Source organism: Pleurodeles waltl, chromosome 12, assembly GCF_031143425.1.
Source record: "Pleurodeles waltl isolate 20211129_DDA chromosome 12, aPleWal1.hap1.20221129, whole genome shotgun sequence".
Taxonomy (NCBI): domain Eukaryota; kingdom Metazoa; phylum Chordata; class Amphibia; order Caudata; family Salamandridae; genus Pleurodeles; species Pleurodeles waltl.
Genome location: NC_090451.1, coordinates 715,870,061 through 715,895,256, shown reverse-complemented (window position 1 = coordinate 715,895,256; position 25,196 = coordinate 715,870,061). Strand labels below are relative to the sequence as shown.

The 25,196-nt window shown below is 43.0% G+C and overlaps 1 protein-coding gene across 1 annotated transcript in view; it reads left to right on the top strand.

Moving 5' to 3' along the window:
* LOC138266967 (zinc finger protein 208-like) overlaps window positions 1–25,196 on the top strand; it is a 95,512-nt gene that overhangs the window by 18,551 nt on the left and 51,765 nt on the right. Inside the window, exon 2 of the mRNA XM_069215775.1 lies at window positions 12,734–12,839. The gene's annotated coding sequence lies outside the window, so the exon portion shown is untranslated. The remainder of the gene's footprint in view (window positions 1–12,733; window positions 12,840–25,196) is intronic.

Sequence of the window (25,196 nt, the reverse complement as noted above, 5' to 3'; positions counted from 1 at the left end):
GCCTGAGGCACTAATTGTGCCACCCACTAAAGAAGCACTTTAAAACACTTCTCAGGCCTGCAGACTGTAGTGCTGTTTTAAATTGTCCTTTTGACCTGGCAAAGTAAACCTTTTGCCACCAGGCCTAAATCTTCCTTATTAATACCTATAAGTCACCCCCACGGTAGACTCTAAGAGCTCCTAGAGCAGGGTGTGTTGCGTAAGTTACAACTTTTGTGTAGTTCAAGGTTTGATTTGCCACCCACAGGTGAAACGTATGATCTTGGTTCAATGCACAAGTGAGGAATGTGAAATACAGGTTATTGTAGCCCAGCAAAACACTATACAGTATGTAACTGAGATAGAAGCATAGCCATTGGGTTGCTAACAACTCCATAAAGGGATCAGGTGCATCGTGTGAACAGTCACAAACGTTATTTTGGTATCCATTGTATCACGCCCACTGTACTAAGAAAAATGAACACTTTAAAGTAAAAAGCATTAGCAAAGCCGATAGGTCTCACCTATGCAAGAGCTATTGGCTTTGCCAATGTGTTTTAGCAATGTTGTACAACCAGTGTTGCTGCTGTTCAACAGGGCTAAAAGTAAGTGCCATAGAGGAGAGTGACATGGAGTGGAGTTGTGTAGCATGGTGTACAGTGGTATAGACTAAAGTAGAGTGGACTGGTGTACAGTGCATTGGCTTAGAGTTTCGCAGAGCAAAGTTGTGTAGAGTGCAGTGGCACAGAACACAGGGTCATAGAATTTAGTGTCATAGTTTAGAGTGTTGTATAGTAGAGTGCAGTGGCTCAGAGTGCAGTGGTGCAGATTAGAGAAATGTGGCATAGAGTACTGTGACACAGAGTGCTGTGATGCAGATTAGAGTGGCATAGAGTTCAGTGGCTTAGAGTGGTGCTGAATAGAGTGGGGTAGAGTGGTACAGATTATAGTGTCATAGAGTGCAGTGGAATGGCCTGCTGCAGAGTGAAGTAGCATGCTGCAGAGTGAAGTAGCGTAGAGTGCATTGGCAAAGAAAGTAATACAAAGTAGAGCGTTGCAGAGGGTAGTGGCATATAGTAGAGTGCAGTGGAATAGAGTGGGATACAGTGGAGTGGAATGGAGTGGTGAAGAGTGGAGTGGGCTGGCATGGAGTGTTATAGAGTATAGTGGTGTAGAGAGTAGCTGCATAGAATTCAGTGGCGTACAATTTAGCGTTGTAGAATGCAGTGGCATTATTTAGAGTGGTGTATAGTAGCGTGGAGTGGTGCAGAGCAGAGTGGCACAAAGTGCAATGGCGTGGAACACAGTGATGTAGAGTGTGGCCTCGTGTGCAGTTGCATAGAGTGATGCAGAGTATAGTATAGTGGCATTAAGTATACTACTACAGAGTGCAGTGGGTAGAGTGCAGTAGGGTAGTTTAGAGTGGCATAGAGTGCAGTGTTGCAGAGTAGAGTGCCATGGAGTGTAGTGGTATAGTGATTTGGAGCAGAGTGCAATGGCATAGCGTGGATGTTGGAAATGGCCCTTTTTTGCAGGGTTATCCCCAAACTTTTTTCAGATCTTTTTGTGGTGGTTTGTCTCTGCACACTATGCCACTGCAGATCAGTACTAAAGTACAAGTGCTCCGTGTGTAAATTGTATAGGTGATTGGCTTATCCATAATTGCCACTGTGTGGGCCTGCAACACTGATTGTGCCACCCACATGAGTAGCCTCTAAACATGTCTCAGATATGCCACTGCAGTGTCTGGGTGTGCAGTCTTGCACTGCCTGCTCGACCTGGCAAGTGTACCCACTTTCCAGGCCGAAACCTTCCCTTTTACTACATGTACGTCACCCCTAAGGTATGCCCTAGGTATCCCCCTGGGCCGGATGCAGTATATTTAAAAGGTATGACATGTACTGGTGTATTTTACATGTCCTGATTGCCTAACTTTCCCATAGGTTAACAGGGGAGTGACTTTAAATATCTTTTAAGCGTAATTTCCCATTGGAAGCAAATAGAGATATGGAGTTTGGTGTCTCTGAACTCACAATTGTAAAATAAACCTTTTGGTAAAGTTGTTTTTTAAACTGCCAGTTTGAAAATGCCACTTTTAGCAGTGGGCATTTCCTTCTTTATTCACTCTGTGCCTTCGCCTGGTTGTGGAATCCACGTCTGGGTTAACTTGACAGTTGGGCTGTTTGTGAATTCCCTCTAGATAGTGACACAAAGGGAGATGAAGAATATCCTGCATATCCTGATGAGTTTCCTGGGCTAGTAAGGGAGGGACGAGCTGATACTTATACCTGAAAGGGTTGTGCCTGTTTTCACACAATGCAGTCTCCACCCCCTGATGTGTGTCTTGGACCAGGCCTGGGCTAGGCATGATCTTGTGAGCAACAGAGACTTTCCTTTGAAGTTTGCCTATTTCAAAGGCAGAAAGGGGTATAAGTAGTGGACCCATAACTTTTAGAACACTTCTGGAACAAAAGGAACCTCTGCCAATGATAAGACCTGGAGGAGGAGTACTGCTCCTTTGCTGTGTATGCTTTGCTGGGTTGGCCTGCTCCTGCCTTAAAGAGGACAAAGTCTGGACATTGCTGCATATCCTGCTTGTGAAGTTTCTCCGAGGGTTTGAAGTAGAGCTCACCTCCTGTTTTAAGTCTCATGGACACCAAAGACTTAAGGTTCATTGGCCTACAGCACTGAAAACTGTGTTTTTTGTGCTGTAACAGAAGGAAAACCGGCACAACGCCGTCAACGAAGTCGCTGCCTGCACCGTGACCTGATGCCGCTGCATGGAGCTGTGCCCCGCTTTGCACTGCAACCCTGGTCTCACCAATGCCGCACCTGATGCCGTCAGCAAGCCGCTTCTTGCACCATGGCCTGTAGGCCCGCACTTCGTATCTCCATGCTCACACTGCAGCCTTGGTATTCCCAACCGCGATGCTCTAGGCTGACACCGGTGCCACTGCCTGCACCATGGCTTGTGGACACCGCTCGTGAGGTACATGAAGCTCCATCCCATTCTGCACAGTAGCCACTGTCTACCGACACCAGCGCCATCAACTCCAGAGTCGTCAAAAGACACTTGCCTGCATCAAGACCCGTGGGCACAGCACAGAGCCAGCCTGTGTCATACCGCCGGTTGGGCCTACAGACGACAGCGCTTCAACAACTACACCGTCGCTGCCTGCACCGTGACCTGGAGACACTGCACATTGCCCCGCCCCACTTCACACCACGTTGCAGGATGCCGCCACTGAGTGGCTTCCTACACCATGACCTGTGGGCACCACACATCACATCATCCCGCTTCGCACTGCAGCCTTGACGCCATCAACGCCCCACTCCTGACTTCATCATCAGCCTGGAGTTCGATCTGCAACGCATGTGACTTCAAGGGTCCAACGACCCCTGCACCGACCTCCAGCACTGACGCCTGTCGATGTGAGGATCACAATGCCCTGCATTTTCAAGGTACTGTTTGCGTTCCTTCCCGACACCGTGGCTGGGCCGCGGTCGGCCTGAACTGTTGGATTTGTACTTAACAATGCCGTGATAGCCCCAGGCGGAGGTAACAACTTCAAGGAACTGTATTTTTAACAAATCCTTGGAAAATTCATATATTATTCACTGTATGTTGGATTTTTTTTCACTATGGTCTTGTTTTACACATAAACATCGGCCATTTTACCAAAGTTGGTGTGGTGTCCGTTTGTAGTGTTTTCACTATTATTGCATGTTATGTGCAATGCTTTGTACATTACTTCTGAGACAGGCCTGACTGCTTGTGCCAAGCAACCAATAGGGTGAGCAGGGGTTATCTGAGCTGTGTATCTCCCTTACCCTAACTAGAGTGAGGGTACCTACTAGGACAGGGTGTAAAGCGACTGCTGACTAGAGACCCCATTTCTAACAGTGGAATGGAGTGGCATAGAGTGGAGTGCATTGGTGTAGAGTGCTGCAGAGTATAGTGGTGTGGAGAGCAGCAGCAAATAATTCAGTGGTGTACAATGCAGTGGCATGGATTAGAGTGGTGTATAGTGGAGTGCAGTGGGGTAAAGCGCAGTAATACAGAGTAGAGTGGCATATAGTACTGTGGCGTTGAATACAGTGACGTAGAGTGCAGTGGTGCCAAGTAGAGTGGCATAGAGTGCAGTTGAGTAGAGTGATGCAGAGTAGAGTGGTGTACAGTTCAGTGGTGGAGAGCGCAGTGTTATAGAGTAGAGTGTCATGCAGTGCTTTAGAGTGTCGTAGAGTTCCGTTGTGTGAGTGGCATGTTGTAGACTGCAGTGGCATAGAGTGGGTACAGTGTAGTGGAATGGAGTGGTGTAGAGTGGGCTGGCGTAGAGTGTTGTAGAGTATAGTGGCATAGAGAGCACTAGGTTAGAACTCGGCGGCATACGATGCAGGGTTGTTGAATGGGGTTGTAGGAAGCTGGCCTGGTGTGTGGTGGACCATGTCCGGGCAACCCCTGTTAGTGAATGAAGACATTGTCTAGGAAGCCAGGTAGCTGTAGATGAACAGCCAAGACTTATCTAGGAGACATACAAATCTTATGCAATACCACAATAGTCACACAGTAACTTATCACACATGAAAGAAACACACAGTGTTACAAAAATAAAGGTACTTTATTATAGTAACACAACACTAGATTACTTCTAGGCAGCCCCCCCCCAACTGGAGGGAAGTATACACTATAGATATACTAAATATATATATAATAATAATAATGTATATACACAAACACATAATAGCAATCAGAAATTAGCATAGAAACAACAAGCATTGGCAAGAATTGTAGAAATAGGTAGGGCAAAACCATATACTAAAATAGAGGAATGGGAAGTGAAGTCCTCCTCCCAAGGGTATGGAGTATTTAGAGGGGAGTTGAGAGAACTCCGGAACACAAGAGGTGAGTACCTAAGTGACCCCCAGCGACCAGGAGAGTACCTGATCTTCCCGAGTACTAACTCGTGGACTTAAAAAATGGATTGTGCAAGAACAGGACCAGACCAGTGGAAACCAGTGGAAACCAAAGGTGGATCCTGGAAGAAGAGGACGTGCAAAAGAAAGGGACAGAGTGCAGTCCACGATGGATTGTCCGATAAGAGCAGGAGCCACTACCCACCCTTCTGTGGATGAAGATCCAGGTCGATGAGGGAAGAAGATCCGCTGTGGAGCCCAGGAGCTGCAGAGAAGTCCTTGGAGCAATGCAGATCATGCCCCATGTCGGTAGCAGATGGTCAGTGGTTAGGAGACCACCAACAAGCCTTGGCAAGGTGCAGGGGACTCGACTCTTGGAAGGGAGTTTGGGCTGACCTTCAGCAGTCGGGTGAGCTAGCAGAAGCAGTCGCAGCACCCACAGGCAACCCACTGGCAGCAGGCACAGTAAGTTGCAGTGAGGCCCAATCAGCACACATGGAGAGGAGTCCCAAAATACTGGAGAAGCAGAGGGGCTACTGTCCTTGCAAGAATGAAGTGCTGGAGGCTGGGGCTACTCAGAGCCTGAAGATCCCTTGGTTGCTGCAAGAGTGGCGGCGCACAGGGGTTCTGCATTGGAAGAAGAGGCAAGGGCTCACCATCTCCCGAAGTAGACAGAGGGCAGAGAGGACCATGGGGACCACTCAAGACCAAAACCTCTGTTGCAGGAACCACACAGTTCCAGAGGAGGGCAGATCCACACAGCCTGTCATCTTTGCTGTAGGTGCCTGCAGATGCAGGGGAGTGACTCCTTCACTCCAAGGGAGATTCCTTCTTGCTTTTTGGGGCAGCTGAAATCTTGCTGAACGCAGAGGATGCACAGCCAGGGAAATGTTGCTGTTGCCGGAAGGAGCCGGGAAAACAATGTTACAAGGCAAGGTCATCTCCTGAGTTGCAGTTTTGTCGGTTTAGTGTCCAGTTGCAGTTCCGGTGGCCAGGAGCAGAAGTAGATGATGCAGAGGAGTCCTGGTGGAGTTTTGCATGCTGAATCCGAGGACCAACCCTCAAGGAAGTCCCCTAAATAGCCCTAAAAAGGGGGTTGGCACCTTGCACGGTGACCACCTATCAGGAGGGGTATCTGATGTCACTGGCCTGACCTGGCCACTCAGATGCTCCCAGAGGCCTCTGCACATCTTGGTTTCAAGATGGTAGAATCAGGTGGCCACCTGGAAGAGCTCTGGCCCACCCCTGGGGAGGAGATGGACAGAGGAGTGGTCACTTCACTTTCCTTTGTCCAGTTTGGTGGAGAGGAGGGACCTTGGGTCCCTGGACTGGTGCAAACCGGTTTATGCAAGGAGGGCACCAAATGCGCCCTTCAAAGCAAACTGGTGGCCTAGGGAGGCTGCCCCTCCCCAGCCTTGTAACCACTATTTCTGAAGGAAAGGGTGTTGCCTCCCTTTCCCACAGGAAGTCTTTTGTTCTGCTTTCGCCTGCTTGAGCCGTCTGAGGGGTGACAGCAGACTGGGCTGCCTGGAAAGCCCTGGAACACTTGTAGGAGCATTCTGGGGGTCCTCTAAGGAGCATGGAATCCTGCAACCAATACTGACATTAGTATTGGGGTATGATTTCGACATGTTTGATACCAAACATGCCCATGTTCGGAGTTACCATTTTGTAGCTGTACACAGGTAAGTGACCTGTGTCTAGTACACAGGTAAAATGGCTTTCCTGCAATGGAACTGGAGTTTGTAGGGGCACCTCTGCTCATGCAGGGGTGCCCTCAAACGCAGGGACCTGTACTGAGATCCCTGGGCTAGGAGGGCATGCAGTAGGGGCAACTTAAAGTTACCTGGTATAGTGACGTGAAAGGGAGCATGCACCTTTTCACGCAGGCTGCAATGGCAGGCCTGCAGACACATTTTGCATGGGTTCCCGTGGGTGGCATACTACTTGCTGCAGCACATGGGGGACCCTTGGTGTCCCAATGCCCTGGGTACCTAAGTACCATATACTAGGGACTTATAAGGGGACACCATTATGCCAACTGTGAAGTGCACAAAGGTCTTAGGCAACCAAATTTGGAGGGAGAGAGCACAACCACTGGGGTACTGGTTAGTAAGATCCCAGTAAAAACAGTCTAAGCACACTGATAGCAGGCAAAAAGTGGGGGTAACCATGCCAAAAAGAGGGAACTTTCCTACAGCATGGAGTGCAGTGGTGCAGAGCAGAGTGGCCTAAAGGCCAATAGCATAGAATACCCTGACGTAGAGTGCAGTTGTGTAGAGTGGTGCAGAATATAGTGGCATAGAATGCGGTGGTATTGAGCTGAGTGCTGCAGAGTGCAGTGGGTAAAGAGCAGTAGTGTAGATTAGAGTGGCATAGAGTTCAGTGGTGGAGGCTGCAGTGTTGCAAAATAGAGTGTTAAAAGTGCAAAATGTATTAAAGATGTTCCTCTAAAACTACATATTTATTCTGGTTGTTTTCTGCCCACTGGAAAAAAAAACAGAAAATCATTCTAATGCCCTGTTTTTTAGAAGCTGGAGCAGTGAGACTTGGAATTCCAAGAACATGCGATACACCCAAATCTAGTTTTATTCCTGGACCTAACGTAAGAGGTGAAGAGTACCCCAGTGAACAGGAACGCAAGCAGGGCAATAGAAGCAATGTGTGCAGGCAGTCTAATATCATCTGAGAAGGGGTCTATACAAGTATGTGGTGTATACATTTTTCCTTATATTAAGGTTTACTCCTAGTGTACACACCGTGTATTGTGTTTAGTGCAGTTCCCTGTCAGTACTTCCTTATTCCTCTGGAGTTGCCAGATGATTGTAAAGTATTGTGCTAAAGCTAGTTTGAATACGATGAAGATATATATTTTGTTTTTTATTTACAAATTGCAGTGAAATGCATTATTTTTATGCCTCAAAAGTTTGCATAGATTATATTGTTATCTCTGATTAGCCTTGAAATGCGTCGCTATCATTCCTCGTACTACGAGCGAGGCTGTGATTAGGACAAGAAGGTAGCTCTCTCAATAAAACAAGATAAAGAAACACAAACAACATAAAGCAACATTTATAGTTGAAAGACACACGAATAACTAGTGAGTGAGGAAGGGTCTAAAGAAAGATGAAATAACATTACCTGAATCGGAGTGGGTTAGCGGAAGGACACTATTTTAAAACAACAAAATCTGTAATTGGTTCAAGGACCCCAGACGAAACAAGAAGTGATGCCAAAGCACATTCTGGCCAAGTAGTAGACCGTAAAGATGAGTGACAAAGGGGCCAACGAACAGTAATGAGTAGGCGGGATGCAAACCCAATACTGAACACAACAGCATCTCGCAAGCGGGAGTACGTGCGCTAGCACACGCTGCTCACACCGGCTTAACCCTAAAAGTAATTTATTTCTACAGGAATAATCGTTTTCTCAGTATGTCTAAAACAACTCCACAGAATGTTGTAACAACAGTAAGATGGCACATTACAAATAACTAGAATAAAATGAACATTGCTGAACATGGGTATGGGTGCATATGTTGTGTATTGTTTGAGTGAGCTGCACAGGGAGAGGACAGCAGTTGTCTGGTATAGATCAGATGGGTTTTGTACTGCCTCTTTTCTCTCAAAGAGAGGGGTGAGACAGGGCTGCATGTTGGCCCCTTTTCTGTTTACCTTGTACGTCACTGATCTGGAGGCCAGGTTGCCAGATAAGCTGGCCGATTGTCTGCGGGTGGGTACTCTTTAGATCCCCACATTGTTATATGCTGCCTACACCCTCGTGCTGGCAAAAACTGCCCTGGGACTCCAGATATCATTGGATGGTTTTGTCATACATGAATGTTCTTGACCTCTCAACCAAGTATGGTAAATCGTAGATGATGGTCTTAGGGCCCAGGGGAGCTAAGACACAATTCTTTTTTTGTTCAAACCTATAAGTTGACCAGCGTTCAGGCCTATACATATTTAGGTGGTTTTTGAGGATTGTTCCTCTTCGGCCCGTTAAAAATATCCAAGAGTCTGTCCCTGCCTTATTCTGTAGGAACTGTCTTTTCCTTATCTTTTAGAACTGGAAGCAAGCCACTGGGCGCACTGATTAGGATCTACCGGACTGATCCGGTTTTGGTTGCCACATTCGGCAGTGATGTCTAGGGATTTACTGACACCATGGAGCTTTGAGTGGAGGAGGATGGGTTTTGTAGATGCCTCCTGGCTGCCCGGCCTCTACCCCTGCCTTTCCTGGTTCATGAGGAGCTGTGGCTGCCCTACTTGTCGGATCTTATTGCTCTGCACCCTCTGATCGGGTGGCTCACCATTGGGGTGAGACCCGAGGATCGCCTTTACTAGGGAGATGCTCGTGAATTGTTTGTGGTTACAGGGGTGGAGGTCATCCAAGTGGCTGGCATATAAGGGATTCCTTTGTCATGCTTGGCAAGCTGCTCTGTTTTAACTTGCAACGTAATATCTTCAAGGTGTATATTATCCGGACACAGAATAACTTCATGTCTTAGAGGGAAGCTGTGAGAGGGGGCTGAACTTGAGAAGACTAATACGCGGTGATATGTGCAGATAATAACAGGGCCAGCCATCAACCCTTACTTATTGAATGTGTCCAACGCGCATCACCATGCTCTTCTCACCAGATTTCGGTTTAATCAATCTTGTTTGCTGCTGGCACATCTAATTCTAGTAAATGGCAAATGCAGAGGCCCTGTCTATATAATAACTTATCTGATTAGGATCTTATACCCTTTGTTTTTCTGTGGTCTCTATCATGTTCCGTGACATACCATTTTAGTACCTTTGTTGAAATCTTTGAATTTAGTGCAGTGCAGGCCCGCTCTTAAGTATACCCAGCTTCTCCCAAATACTCACATAAGTGAATTTATTGCCAGGTTTCTGGGCTCTCCGATGAGGCTGCAGAGATGCTCGACTTGGGTCCTGGGGGGCCTGAATTGTCATACTGTACGCACTTTATAACTGCCATGATGTTTTACTATGAATACTTTGTAACATGCTTGATCAGTTGAATTTAAGTTTAGTGCACTTTATCATGAGGTGTCATATTTTATGGCTGAGGTTTTACCAGTGTCTGTTTAGCTGGGGGAAGATGCTGGTCTTTTTCATTACTGCTCTGTTGTTTACAATTCAAACGGTATGGTTTTTCTTTTTCTTTTTTTTTTAAGACTGTTTCTAGCGGTGTCAGGCATTATGTTTAGTATGTATTCAGTCTTTTTATTCGCTTTTTTTTAGTATTATATTATTTTTATTCATTGCTGAATGTAATGTGTAATTATGTACTTTTATGGTCTAATTTAGAAAGAATCGTGTTATTTTGATATAATATTTCTAACATGTTTTAAAAAGTAATCTAAAAACCTATAATTTCTATGCGCTACACTACAAGAGCATAGAAGACAGGACAACTTGCAGCAAAGAGTTTCTTAGGGAGAAGAAACACACTGCATACCTCGTTGACACCGAAGGCGGTGTTCAAAGAGCGAGTGAGCGCCTATATAAAGTGGGAGTTGAACCTTAGGTGTTCTACGTCATCCCTGGCTTGTACATTTGAATGTGACATCATAGAGGCGTAGCTAAGCAATAGGGATTTATCTAATGTATAGGGAAATCCGTGTCTAAAATACCTAGAGTAAAATATACACCTAAACAAACTATGGGTGTAAAATATAATTGAAAGCATTTAATAGCAAACATAAAGGTGCAGAATTAAACAAAGGCAATTAATACATCATGTATGTAAATGGTAGAAATGTTATAGTATAGCAAAGCACAAATACTTTCAACCCGTGCATTGTTTTTTTTTTATTTTTTATAATCAATAGATATATTATAGTCTATTTAAAAATGTTTGTGCATGTTGGCGATTAAGCATACGAATGAGGATATGGAATAGCCCAGATTAAAAAAAATGCAGTGCATATAAGAAGCAAAAGTTAAAAATATACATATATTTTTTAAAAGAGTAAAATTCTTCAGTTCAAATAGGCTTTTATGGTATATATGGCAAAAGCATATTACTCTCTTTTTTTAGTTCATTCATTATTCAAGGACATCTCCACATCGTCAGGTGCACATGCAGCATATGTATGACCTTTAAGGAATCTATACAGATTGTGTTCATAGTTAAGTCTGTGTATTTGATAGACCATTAATTGGTTGCTCGTCTGAGAACCTCAAAGCTAATTGCGGCTCCTCTCTTGGGGGCTTGAACGAAAACAACGAGTCAAGCTGTGTTTAAAAGTGCCACTGGTGCTATTGCTCTGTCATAGGTTGCATCTTTTAGAAGGGACAGATGCATTGCTCGGCATAGTCTCTGCTGCTCAGGTAAAGGTTAAATGATTGTTTCCACAGCAAGTTAAGCCACCTGGGGCTGTTCTAGATGTAAGTCCAAGATTACTTCAGTCAGACAGTTTATGCACCAGAATGCAGGTTTGACTTGTGTAGCGCCCCTTTTACGAAATGTGAGGACCCGGTGCTCGACTGGTTCAGATAGCCAAGCATGTCCCATGTAGCGTGCTAGAGTCTCTCTGCAGCTGTGTTCAGCTGGATATGTGTATTACATGTTGTTGATTTCTTTGTCGGAACAGGAGTAGGTGACATCACAGCCCATTAGCAATATGATGATTGGAAATCTTGCAAGAAGAGAACAAAAAACTGATTGAATCAGTCCAAATACTGCTTTAAATCCAGTCACCAGACCAGATTCAATGTTCTTAAAAAGATGCACAACACCAGTTGTCACAGACAAATTAAATATTGTTTTTATCATATCAGAAAAATGTGTTGGATACTGCGTGTGTAACAGCCTCTGAATTTCTGAAGCAGTTCTGGCTGTCAGCAGATTATTAACTTCAACTGCTGAAGTCAAATGGAATTTGTTTTGTACAGAATAGACAATAATTTGTTAGAATTATCAATACACATTGATTTCACACTTGGACTATGCCAAGAGATGTTCCTAATGCAACTTAGAGGCACAGGATGCAAGGTCCTTCCACAACACTGAATTGTTTCTGAAACTGTTATTAGATAAAGCCGGCCGGGTTCCAACCCACAGCAAGTAATGTTTGTTAAAGATAAATGGGAACTATTCTTCAGAAATTTATAATGTTTGAGAATGGATGCAATTGAGGAAACGGACAAAACACAACTTGACCCTGTCATCAGAGCTCTACACATTCTGTGTTGTCTTATGGATTCCCACAGAAGGGAGTGTCAGAGGAGATTACTGCAATATGCTATACTAGTTTACACAGGGCTATCTTCATTTCCACTTACGTAGATGTGAGAATAAGAACAGGTCCATGAATGGAATAATTGTGAGTTGTCCATAGTTTCATAATAGCCAATAGATTCATATTCCTGACAGTCGTGAAAATGAAAGGTTGCAATGGGTAATGAGAAAATAATGTGTATTAGCCGGGTAATAGGTGGAGTGTCCCTGAATGTCAATGGTGCATCTTCAACTTGCTCTATCATTATAATTAAAAATAATGTAGATTGTTTTTTCGCCATTGTTTTTTGCACGAGCGTCGTAATGATTCACACCGGGCCATTTCATTGAGAAGTTGCCAAGGTACAAAACCCGATCTAAATGTTTGTAATAGATTCAGGTCTCTATTCAGGAGGTCTAAGGCTGGGGACAAAATGTGATTTAATTATTACACTGTTTTAGAAAGTGTGTGCATCCCATTGTTGATAGCTTTAAAATGGGTTGCATGTTTTCTTGATTTATTTTTGCAGCTTCTTTCTCTGAATATTTGTTTAATTCATTGTAAATTGTGTGTATCATGTGCTAAGGAATCTTTTATGTCTTTTAGGACTGGGTCACAGAAGAAAGGCAGAAAAATCCATATTTTTACTTTCAAGGCTGAAAGATTAGAGTGTTCCATCTTTCGGTGGCATGGCGTACCTACACTGTATGTGGTAAGTACTACAGGTGTTTATGTATTGTAGCATGGATCAGGATGATTCATTTTAGGCCCGGTAGTGTTTGAAAGGAAATGCTGCATGCAGGTATCAGAATTATAAGCCCATAAGGCCAAACCTTCAACAGGAAATTGGGGTTGAATTATAGGTTCCATTCTTTATCGCATAATTTGTGTGTGATTCAAGCATATTCATTTGGAATTGCAAATTATTGAACATGGTCAATTGACTTTTAGAATAGGGTTCTTCTTCCTTCATTGTTGCAAGTCCCAGTCAAGTTGTCAGCGGGATAGTTTTATTTAGAAAGATTATTTCTTTCGGTATTGTATAGGCTTGAAATAAGACTTATTTGCCATGGATCCTGCAAAATTTGGTCCCCCAAATGTTTTTCTTATCAATATTTGCTTTCCAATACTCCTAATCCTTGAATAGCCGGGTTTTGACTAAACTCAGTAGAGTAAATCAGCGTGTTGGTACTGATTCATTTTTTTGGAAGCTGCTTTGGCTTCTGTATAAACTAAAAGGTTGAAGGATGTTATCTGTCTTTAAGAAATTAGAATGGCTCCCAGGAGGCGGAGCCTTAAAATGTTCCCATTGTGGGTAATTGTGAATTTCTCTAGGATAGCTAGTCCTCTGTATTACATAATGTGCATAATGGTGATGACAATACATTTGTTAGTCAATTTCTGAATCAAATTAAGGATCTTGATTATTCAAAGACAAGTTGTCTGGGCCCTACCCCATACACACAACGTAACTTTTCATGACTTATCAGAAAAATACCTCCTATTTATCATGGAACCTTCCTATTGACCAGTTCTCTCCCTTTAGCAGTTTTTTTATGCCATGGACCAGAAGGTGTTATAGAAACACGCACTTTTACAATCACGGGGCAATGAATGCTACTCCATTCCTGCGCTAATCGTCTGCGCAGTACTGTATGTGTTGTGTTAAAGTGTTACTTCACAAACGCAACAGTCATGACTAGGTTAACTTTACAAGTGAAATCCCACAGCCCAACATTTGGATAGGAGCCCTGGCCTACTCACCCTTATTGTTATACCTTGAGACCCCTTATGTCATACCTAGAATCTTTCACCACATATAATTGGTAATTCAGCGCATCTTAACCTGTTTCTTTCCCCCCCCAACTGAGCTTAACTCTGACAACTGTTCCTTACATTCCTTGTGTTTTTGTTCTTTCCCAAATCAGTCTAATTTCCTTTTTACTTAATCACAAGTGTCACTAAGAGCAACTGAATAAATGTATCGATTTTCATCACGTTTCCTGGGGCACCTGTGTAAACACCAAAAGAGATTAAACATTTTGGCAAAGGAACTCTGTAACTGGCGTTGCGTACCACAAAAACGATTCAGTTTGAGCCTTGAAAAAGCCTTAGGCTTACAAACCCAAAGGGGGGGAAAAACATGTGTTGGCTGATCTTTCATTGGTTAAGGATTTTAAAGAACTTTCAGTGTAGAAGAAAGAAACTGTATTAACACGTATTTGGATGGACGCTTATCTATAATAATATTTTACTGTGTTCTTACCTTGCTCAATGTATGTATTACCAAAACATTAGCACTAGCGCTAAAACCTACAAGCCTTAGTTTTGATTTTAACTGATTTACTTGCCTCAGTAGTAACAGATGTGACAAAAGGTGACCTTTAGGTGTTGGTTTCCCCCTCTTCTTTCGACTTAGTTACTTTCAGGGCACAAGGGGAACATTGAGAAACTCTACCAAATGTACTCCTATTACCGAGAGTTCATCGGATGCAAGCCATAACCTCTAATTCTTACATACTTTATTTTTTCTATTCTCCATCAAAAAAAGATAAATAGGTTACATTCAGTATGTTTTTATTTTTATTTTACCAAAAAGAGTAATAGTTTAAAGGGGTTCATTTTGCATTTATGTTGTATTTGATTACTTTAATTATAACACATAGTTATAATTACAGTAATTAAAATGCTCTTGATCTTGGCATGCAAGGTGCCATTAGTCATTGCATTAAGGCATCTTTTAATAATTGATTCATTGTTCTTCCCCATGCCCCGGGAGAACATTGAATTTCCAAGAAAGAGAATTCTACCATGGAACCATGAAGGTAACAAAGATTCCTCTTTCAAGACATTACATTTTGAGGTGTCTCAATCTAAAGAAGTGGAAGTTAACCCATCCTGTTCAGGAAATCAGGATCTTGATGATATACCTGTTAAAAATGACAAATAGCGTCTTATTTTAGGGGATGCCATTTTGAGATGATAGTCTGGTAAAGCAAAATTACCACTGGACCCACCAGATATGATTTAATTGCTTCCCCTATAAATCACTCCATGGAATTAAAACAATGAGTCCATGTTAACCCTCACATTTCATGTGATACACTGCATCCTGTGGCAGGAAACATGGCATCATCTTGGTTGCTAGAGGTTGTCCTTATTTTGATGCCTAAGAAATTGCATACACTAGGTTGGGTCAATAGGCGCCTTCCTTTGTTATTCAATTTGTGGCTTACTGGATTAAGATCCTATTGATTAGTCATATAAGAGTAAACTCCAAGCAGAATGTCCTAGGCCTATTTTATCACACGAGCTAGCTGTGCTACCCCAAGTTGGTCCAACCATGTTATCATGGTTTCAAAAAAAGGAAGGAGACTAAAAAAGGCATAGAAACCATTCAAAATTGTCAGTTAAGCCTCTAGATATTTTGAGACTCTTGACTCAGATTTTAGAGTTTGCAAAAGGTGCATCAAACAAGGGTACCCAGTCTGTCAATCCTTAAAGGATGGATCCAGAGTTATTTACCCATTAGGAAGTGTTAATGGTGCCGTAGCATTGGAAAAAGGAAGACAGTACAAATTAGAATTGATCCAAAACTAGTCGAATAGTGGACAAAGAGCTTGGCCCTGAGGCTGAAGGGTATTTGTTTAGCGATCGTATCATCAAAGACTTCGAATCTTGTTTGCCTCTCATGTTTTTGGAAGAGCCAGGCGAGGCAGAGCGCTCTTCTCCAGCAACCCTCCGCAGAGCTCTTTGTAGCTATCTTTCTATGCCTCGAGTTGAGGGCGTAGTTGAGGGCGTAATGTAGTGGAGCTTCCCATTTTATCCCTCAAAGACGAGGTCACTACAGAGACTGGTTTCAACATGGAAGAGGGCAGTCTATATCAAATTTTGGTAGGTCCGTCCTTTTCCCCAAAAAATGTTAAGTGACAGACTTGCCTTCTTTCTTCACAATTGGGAGTTAATATTGACAGACCAATGGCTGTTACATACAATTGAAGGTTTGAAAATAGTTTTATTCTCATCCAGTTCAGTTACTTTAACCCTGTTGTCTGATTTTTACATCCATAGCAATGTGATTACACAAGATAACTTAAACGTCTTCTTAAAGGTGGGATAAAAAATATCCCATTGAGCTCTGAAGGCTTTCTGAGCAATTTATGTTTGCCCATTCTCAAATTTGAAGCTGTTAATGCTTTTGTCATTTAAAGACATTTCAACATAGAAGGTATTGACTATTTTAGTGAATCCCTTCAAATTAGAGATTAGTTGGCAAAGATATGCCTAAAAGATTGGGGTTGACATAGGCCCCTTGGTGTTTTATAAAGTTCATAAAACCAGTAATAACTCTCTTGAGATCCCAAGGAGTTAGAGTGGTGATCTATTTAAATGTCATGCTCCTGATGGCCAAGTCCCAACATCATTTGGACAAACCGATTCGGTAGGTGGTCGACCTTCTCCAACAATTGGGGGTTTGTAATATACTATAAAAACTTCTGTGCTGATCCCTTCACAGCCAAATTAACTTCTAGGAATAAAAGCATCCCTCTTTCTCCCACAAACAAGAGCAGTTAAGGATATTCAGTCAGCACTCAGATGGCAGACCTTTTTTTCACTAGGTTGGTGGATCTCTTACCTACGTCTGCCCAAGAAATATTTCCTGCTGCACTACAAGTTTTGGGCCTTGCAGCATCTGAAAGAGTTACAGCCGTGAGGTGGCCTCCTTTACTCAGCATTAATTTATCTTTCCCAAGGGGTAAGCCAGGAGTTCAGTTAATGGTCCTCTCAAATTGAGGCTTGGAATCGAAGATCCACTTTTGGTCAGGTCACATATATCATCGTAGAATCAGATACGAGCAACAAAATAAACTGCTATATTCTTATATGAATGGATAACATCTCTACTGTCGATACATAAACTAGAAGGAGTATAGATAGCAGTTTGTCAGACTTAGCCAAGGAATTTTGGCACTTTTCGCTCGATAGGGGAATTATGTTCCAAGTACCGTGTCTTCCATCCTTATCCAACTCGGTGGCAGATTGGGGGTCCGGGTGCGGAAGCGGGTGGTCCCTTCATTGCCCAGACTCTGCCTGATTAGTAGGCGCTGGGTTGCTATTCTGAATGGCCAGCACCTGAGTCATGAGTCCACTAAACAGTGTCAGGAACAAGCTACTAGTGATGCTAAAGGTGTGTCTTCTGCGATGGACCCCTCTAAACGTGTCCCAATCCTAGTACTAAAAGCAGTCTAATTAGCCTGGTTTGTTACAAAGGATTGTACAGACTAAAAGCAGACTTCGATGAAAGTGTGGTTTACTGAAGGAGACGTGTTTCTTTTTGTAAACTAAGTTTTATTTTTATGTATCACAGTAATGAACATATCGGTTTTGTATACAGTAAACGTGTATATTTGTGTTATAGTATACCACATTCCGGGACATGAGAGTTGGAGAAGCATTAAAGATAGTCAGTTGAAGTCCTTTGTTTCATAGTATAATATGAAATATCAGTCGTGTGACAGTCACTAAACCAGAACTACTGAGCACTTTAAGGGCTTTCCCCTATGCAATCCTCAAGACATCTGAGCAGCATGTTACAAATTGACAATAAAGTTGGGATTTCGGACTGGAAGACTGCTGGGGGAAATGGGGTAAGGTGGGGGCAGGTTTGTCAGTGCTGTTTCAGCATCTTAGGCACCATATATAGTGGACCAACTTTGAGTAGAATCCTTTTATATCTCATCACACGGCCAACTCTCACTTATTGCTGCGATCCCTCAAGGGAGATCCCAGGTGACACCTCTGCAGTAATTCCATTCACATGTTCTAGAAATGAGACAAGTGTTTCCCTTGCCCTGGCTTTCTCCATTTAGTCCTTCCAGATTTTATCCTCCCTTAGTAATAATAAACTTCCACAGCCAGCCCATTTTATTTCCTCAGTTTTTCCAGTATCTGTAGGAAAGTCCACTCACTGTTGTCCCATTCATTGATGTCTGCCTTTTGGCTAGTACCAATGCCAGGTTATAAATGTGGTCATGATTTTATTAAAAGACGACATTGTTGTAAGAACTCCAGGGGAATTTGCTCACCATAAGGTGTCTCATTCACCTGTTCTGCAACTTGAATAATCAACTGTGTGTATGAGTAAGCATACATTTTGGGGCCTCCTGGATGGACGCCTTCTGTTTCTCTTCATAGATGCTTACCCTGAGTACGCTAAAGTGAAGTCACAATTGTCAACTCTGCATGAGCAGAGTATTGATTCTGAACTAGAGAAAGTGAAGGACACCTATCGAAGCATTTAGATATGGAGGGCCGACTATGGGTTTCCGTTTCAAGTGAAGAATTATCTGAATATTTGACATCTCTGAAAGTAAAACATCTGAATATTACATCCTGATGGCCAACGCTACTGCCGATGTAGAGCTCTTGGGAAACATATTAGAGCTGTCCTTGATGCTGGGCAAAATGTATGCATAACCTCCAGGAATTATAGCTTGACTCCACCCATCATGAGAGGAGTACACTGATCTTACCGTGCCCAGCCCCACTAATCTTTGTTGTGCCCCCACATCATCATGACAGGCTCAGGAAACACCAGACAAAGAAAGAAAACCAACAAGATGGATGACAAGAAGCAAGCAATTCTGTACATGGCTGTAACGCAACAGAAGGCCTGCCTGTTACCACGATGCGACAGTCCCACGTGCATGACCTTTGACCCTCGGTGACCTAAAAAAGAAAATAATAAGGGTAAAAGAGAGATGGGACAAAGAACCCGGATAGTAAAAGTAAATATAAACCTACAAAAAATGCTTTTCAATTTTAACCCTGAAGAAGAGGAAACGAGAGAACCCTGGTCACGGGACACCAGATGCTGTACAAGACTCTGAGCGGACTTGGAATGTGGTGTGCTGTGATAAAAGGAGCCACAAGGAGACCCAAGATGCAGACCGCAAAAGGAGGCTTCATGCTGAGCCTTAGCACCTCCTGTCTGCTTCCAGGACCGGATGCATAGCTCGCACAGTGAGATAAATGGTACTCCAGGATGGGTTGTACAGAGCCAAAACCTAAGAGGCAAGGGAATAGTTCAGCTATAAAAAAAACTCCCTTACACTAAGGAAGTTATCACTACCTTATCTTCCATTAGGAGCTCAGTTTGTTATTTTTAATTTTTCTTGCGTTGTTATTCGACCTGGCATTTTCATAAGCAAAGAGTATACAAAAACTTGTGATATGGAGACAACAGAAACTACAGAGTCTAAGAAATATTAGACAAGGCAAAATGAGTTCTTAGTTGCCTTGGTTAGTATATTGTTCCAAGAAGAAAAGGAGAAGCAACTAGAACTTTTGAACTAGTTTTCTTAGCGTTAAGGTGAAGTAACCTAGGAAGGAACAGGTGAGAGTAAGTCTCCCGACAGTATTGTCTAGATAGAGAAGGAAGCATAAGCCTATCCCACGCTGGTCCAAGGAAGTATGAGGAGAAGAAAGGAGTAAAATGAAACCTCTAAGGAGAAGAATACTGAAAACTCTGAAACAAGACGACACCCTGACATCTTGCAATTTTAGACTGTCACAACTAAAGCACCAAAATAAAACATTTTAAAAGGATATCCTATAAAATTTATTTTGCCTACTCACCAGCCCAGATCCCTACGCATGTCTAGCAGAGGAGCGTTGCTAAGAAATCCGGTGAGTGTGGGTGAATCAGTATTGATAAAAGACCAATGTCCAGGGGACAGCTGCCATTTGAGACACTTTGTGAGAAGTAATCAAAATGAAGGAGAGAAGGGTGACCATGAGGTGCATTACTGGTAACCAGGGATATTTTATTCTTCAAAAAGTTTTGAAGCCCCATTAATCATAATGGAGATGACATCTATGATGGTGGCCTTATTTCTGACCTGGAGTTTGGGCTTCCGAGTGGGGACAGTCCCAGACCACTGCTTAGGATCTGCGGTGCACCTAGACCTGATAGATTCATCGCAGTTGATTCCACGCATTCCTTTGACTCTGTACGCATCTCTGCTGGTTTTAGAATACACACAAACATACACACAGCTAAATCAAGCACCTATTGACCATTGCTGGTTCTTCTCAGTATTCTAGCAAAGTTGACAGTTATCAATACTGTTGCAGGTCTGTTGAATTTAATACAATATCTACTTGTCCATGGGACAGGTTGCTCCTTAAATCTACTTGTCCATTTGGTGCCATATAGTGTGGCAATCAATTATGAGAGCAATCTCATTATGTAAGAGCTCTGATAATAGCCTCTATGATTATGCCAGGACTACTGCTATAGTGGGGCTTGAATACTTTAAATTCCAGCAGGGATTGAAATTACAGCAATTTCGTTATTTTGCAAACTTTCCTCAGATCTACATACTGGAGCTCGAGGAACCAATAAGCAACTCTGCAAACCTAATAACTTGCATGTTTTAAGGATTTTCACCAGCTCTTCTCTATTCTTTTTCCATAATGAGAACGTTTGGAAATTCCCTCCTGACAATGGCAGAAGCAGAAGATCTTCCAGGGTTGGGAAAAAAGTGGTTGGAGTGAAAGTGAACTTGTAAACACTCAATAGATTTTCGGATGAGGAAATCTACACATGCATATTTGCTCATGCTAAAATACAGTCCACAAATATTTTTTAGGAGTACGATTTCCTGGTCAACTTATGTAAGTCCTTGTGAAGTCATGAAAGCCACTAATTTAAAGACATATACTGTGAGTGCACTTTTGTGACTTTCTTTAAGAATTGGATCCCTAATGAGATCTGGTGTTAACAAAGACATTTTGTTTTTATTAAAAATCTATTTCTCTCTCAATTTATTGGCTGGCTTTACTGTGAGTGATCACATTCTGCCCTTCCACAAGGAGCATAGTGGCACACAAATTAGTTTTGTTCAGTGCCTACTACTGTGGCATTCAGTGGTGGAACAAAACTGGAGCTCTCCCCCTACTCCCCCATGCAAAGTACATGGAGGCCCCCACTCAAACTCACTCAGGGCAGGTTTGGTGCTGAGGGGGTCCGCTGGGAGGGGAGCTGCGGGGCCTTTGTTCTGCCACTGGTGGCAATGTGTACTTTTTGAGACCAAAAACGTGTTTTGCTTTTTGCCAGTGTTAGTTACAATGGTGAAGGCCTGACAGCTCCCACAACAATAAAGTATTACAAAAGCCTTGTCAAAAAACAAGACATGCATTGACAAAATCAAAAGACTAACAAACATTTTGGAGCAGTTGGCTTTGTCAGTGCTTGTTTATTTTCATGCTCCCCATAATCAGTTACACTGATTATCCATTAGGATTATTTTTGGGAAATACTAGAATGCATCAACACATTTTACTAAATGATGCATCAGAGAAATAGCTCCTAATATTTCATAGTAGCAAAACGTTTTTTTCCTACTTGCATTTTTTAAAAATATTTTATTTTGATAGCAAAGAGTCATCACTTGCTTGCAAGCGTCTGCAAACATTCAGAATCAGAGAGCATTCTGATAGCATTATATTTAGCTTCATATTATTAAACTTTTTCAAACATGTGTACACTTTTTTTTTTTTTATACTGGAACCACTGTCAGTAGTGCAGTGTGACCTTAAAACATTTATTTACAGCGCTCACCCTGATAATAAAGGCGTTACATTAATGAACCGTCAGTATACGTTTGAACAGCATTAACATATGGACACTCATATTACCTCAACTGAAGACAGTTTTCTTCTCTGTAAACTGGCAGCCAAAAGGTTTATGCTGCGGGGGGCTGGGCTACTTGTCCCAAGGACAAAATAAAGATGAAAACTTGTTGCCCTCTGCAGACAATATGGGCCTCATTCTGACCCTGGCGGCCGGTGGCCGCCAGGGCCACCGACCACGGGAGCACCGCAAACAGGCTGGCGGTGCTCCAACGAGCATTCTGACCGCGGCGGTTCAGCCGCGGTCAGAAGCGGAAAGTCAGCGGTCTCCCGCTGACTTTCCGCTGCTCGTTTGAATCCTCCATGGCTGCGGAGCGCGCTCCGCAGCCATGAGGATTCTGACCCCCCCTACCGCCATCCTGTTCATGGTGGGAAAGCCGCCATGAACAGGATGGCGGTAGGGGGGGGTCGCGGGGCCCCTGCCGTGCCCATGCCAATGGCATGGGCACGGCAGGGGCCCCCGTAAGAGGGCCCCGCAAAGTATTTCAGTGTCTGCCTTGCAGACACTGAAATACGCGACGGGTGCCACTGCACCCGTCGCACCTTCCCACTCCGCCGGCTCGATTACGAGCCGGCATCCTCGTGGGAAGGTCGTTTTCCCCTGGGCTGGCGGGCGGTTTTTCAGCAACCGCCCGCCAGCCCAGGGGAAAACTTGTAATACCCGCCGCGGTCTTTTGACCGCGGCGCGGTATTTTGGACGGCGGCATCCTGGCGGGCGGCCTCCGCCGCCCGCCAGGATCATAATGAGGCCCTATGTCTTGGGTGTCGAGCAATAGGAATTCTACATCCGTGCTGTTTGTGGGCTTACCCACAACCCGTGCAGCAAAACAAAGACTATTTGCAATAGCCATTATGTCATTCATACAGAGGAATGTAGTGTTGCACATGCCTAACACTTTGAAAATTGGTATAGGGCCTTTCGTCCCCTATGATTGTGTCCTGATGAATATCCAAAAAATAGCTTCCACCCATGTTGGGAGATGCCCCAGCATACACCACCAGAATAATCATGGCCAACCTTTCAACAGAATGTTAACTCAAATACCTGTAAATATGCTTGCAATATTTTCATGCTTGTTATTAAATGTTTTTAGGGTCGAGCCTGCGTTGCATGCGCTCGCACATTCGTATCGCAGAGAGACGCTTTAGTATTTAGAAAAGGGCTCGGAGCCCTGTCAACTTCACGTCAGTGTTTTTTATTGGTTCGTGGGCTTAACTATTAAAATCTGCTTGCTTTCATTAGTCGGAGGCACGCATAGGTCACGCCTTTTCCGGTGGATAGCCCTCCTCGAGCGCAGCGACCAAGTACAGAAAACATGCGAGGCTCACTGTTTTCCATCAGGCTCGTGGACTTCTTTTTCTCTAATTTACGTGCGCGATCTCGCTTGGCAGAAGTCGAGCGCTTTACATAGTTAATTTCACTTTTTCGGGTTACGTACATAAATGCACTTTTGCCCGATAGGTGAAAGGACAGGTTAGGAATTTACAACGCGATCAGCTCTAACATGAGCAAACGCGAGACCCGTTGCATTGTAAATGCTTGTTTTTTATTATTTACATTAATCAGGTATTTTACTGATTTGGCTTCCTTTCCAAGGAAAGGCAGAAGGTACAGGCCTGTGCCATGCATTGGTTGTGAAGGTGTTGTGGCCTTCTCTGCTGAATATTGCGCTGTGCATTGTACAGAAATCTTGCACACACTAAGTAGCTTTACTAATAATGAGTATTTCACAGTTTTATTATGTTATCTTTTTTCATCAGAATTGCTAAAGAATTCTAAAAAGCGCACTCCTGAAGTTTAACAGTGGTTGAGCTCTATCATCAAATGTAGCTATCCAGTTGCGGAGAGTCATTTTTTACATCCAAAAACATAGCTTCCACCCATGTTGAGAGAAGTCCCATTCTGTACCATGAAAATAAACTTTTCCAAGTTTTCAACAGAACATGAACTTGTATCAGTAGATATGCTTGCAATATTTTGATCCATGATTTTTATGTATTTTTCACTATTTTCATTAGTCAAACGTTTAAAAAAACGTTTTTTTTAAAAAACAGGAAAAGTTAGTTAGATTGAAAAAGCTTCTTCTTTTTGTTTCAAGAATTCGTATGAAGGTGTGATAGTTGTGAAAGCCGGTATCCCGACATATTACTTGACTTTCTAGAACAATAAATTGGTTGATTGTAACATATTCCCAATGCATTTTTGGGTGCTGTCACCAAAACCAAAGAATAAAATTACATCTTGAACATCTAAATGTGTATAATGAGCTAAGATTAATCAGAGAGGCCACCAAAACCTTAGTCCGAATGGGCAACATCGAAAAAAAATTCAAACCGAGCTCATAGATAAACCAAAGAACAAGCTTTTGAAAAATGAGAAAAGAGGCCGTATTCAAATACTGCTATGAAATCAAACCAATTAAGAACTTTTACCAGTCGTCACCAGAACAATTGGATAACACATAATTGAATATGGCCATGGGGCTGAAATAATAGCAGTGCTAGTGATCGACAAAACACCGTAGTGACTATAAAATCACTTAATGTGCCCAGCATGCTTGCGTGTATACCATCTCCAAAAAGAATAAGAAAGCACACTCTCTCCACTCAGGGATGCAAAACGTGTAGTATGTAAACACATTGCATCCCTGGTGCAAAACTCCAGATCCTAAAAAACTGATGCCTGAAGACCTACAAAACACACATAACTGCAAACGAACCAGATTGCTCATTCTGTGTAACCCGGCAAACTAATTCACCATATCAGAATAACTCCACAACGTTGTATCACCTGAAGGTTTAACCACATGAGCACTGATGACCTGCCGACATGTAACCCATGTACGTAACCGTGTCTGCAATTACTAGATATGGTTGAAAACTGCAACGGGTGGTCTAGATCCTGATGTGGAGCTTATAACATTCTTCTGGCTAGAACATTGTCAACAAATGATAAACAAACAACCAGAACTACAAATGATAAACAATCAACATGAAATGTCCATCTTCAATATTTTTTGTTCCTTACGCACCATTCAGCGAAAAAAAGAGAAAACTATAAAAATGTTATTTGATGATATTGGGTCTGATTTAGATCTTGGAGGCGGGAATACTCTGTCACAAACGTGATGATATCCTGCACGCCTTATTACGATGTCCATAGGGTGTCACTGGATCCTAAAATGGCGGACGGGGTATCCGTCACAATTGCATACACATTAAGGAAAGCCCTTAATGTCTGCCATTCCTTCCTCAGCAAGAAGGTGCAGGTGTCAGCTGAGGTGGCTTTAAAGCCAAAGCTTTTAGTCTTCCTTGTGGGGTCCCTCAGGGGTCTGCATTGGGCCCAACATTCTTCAATCTGTTGGTCGCCCCC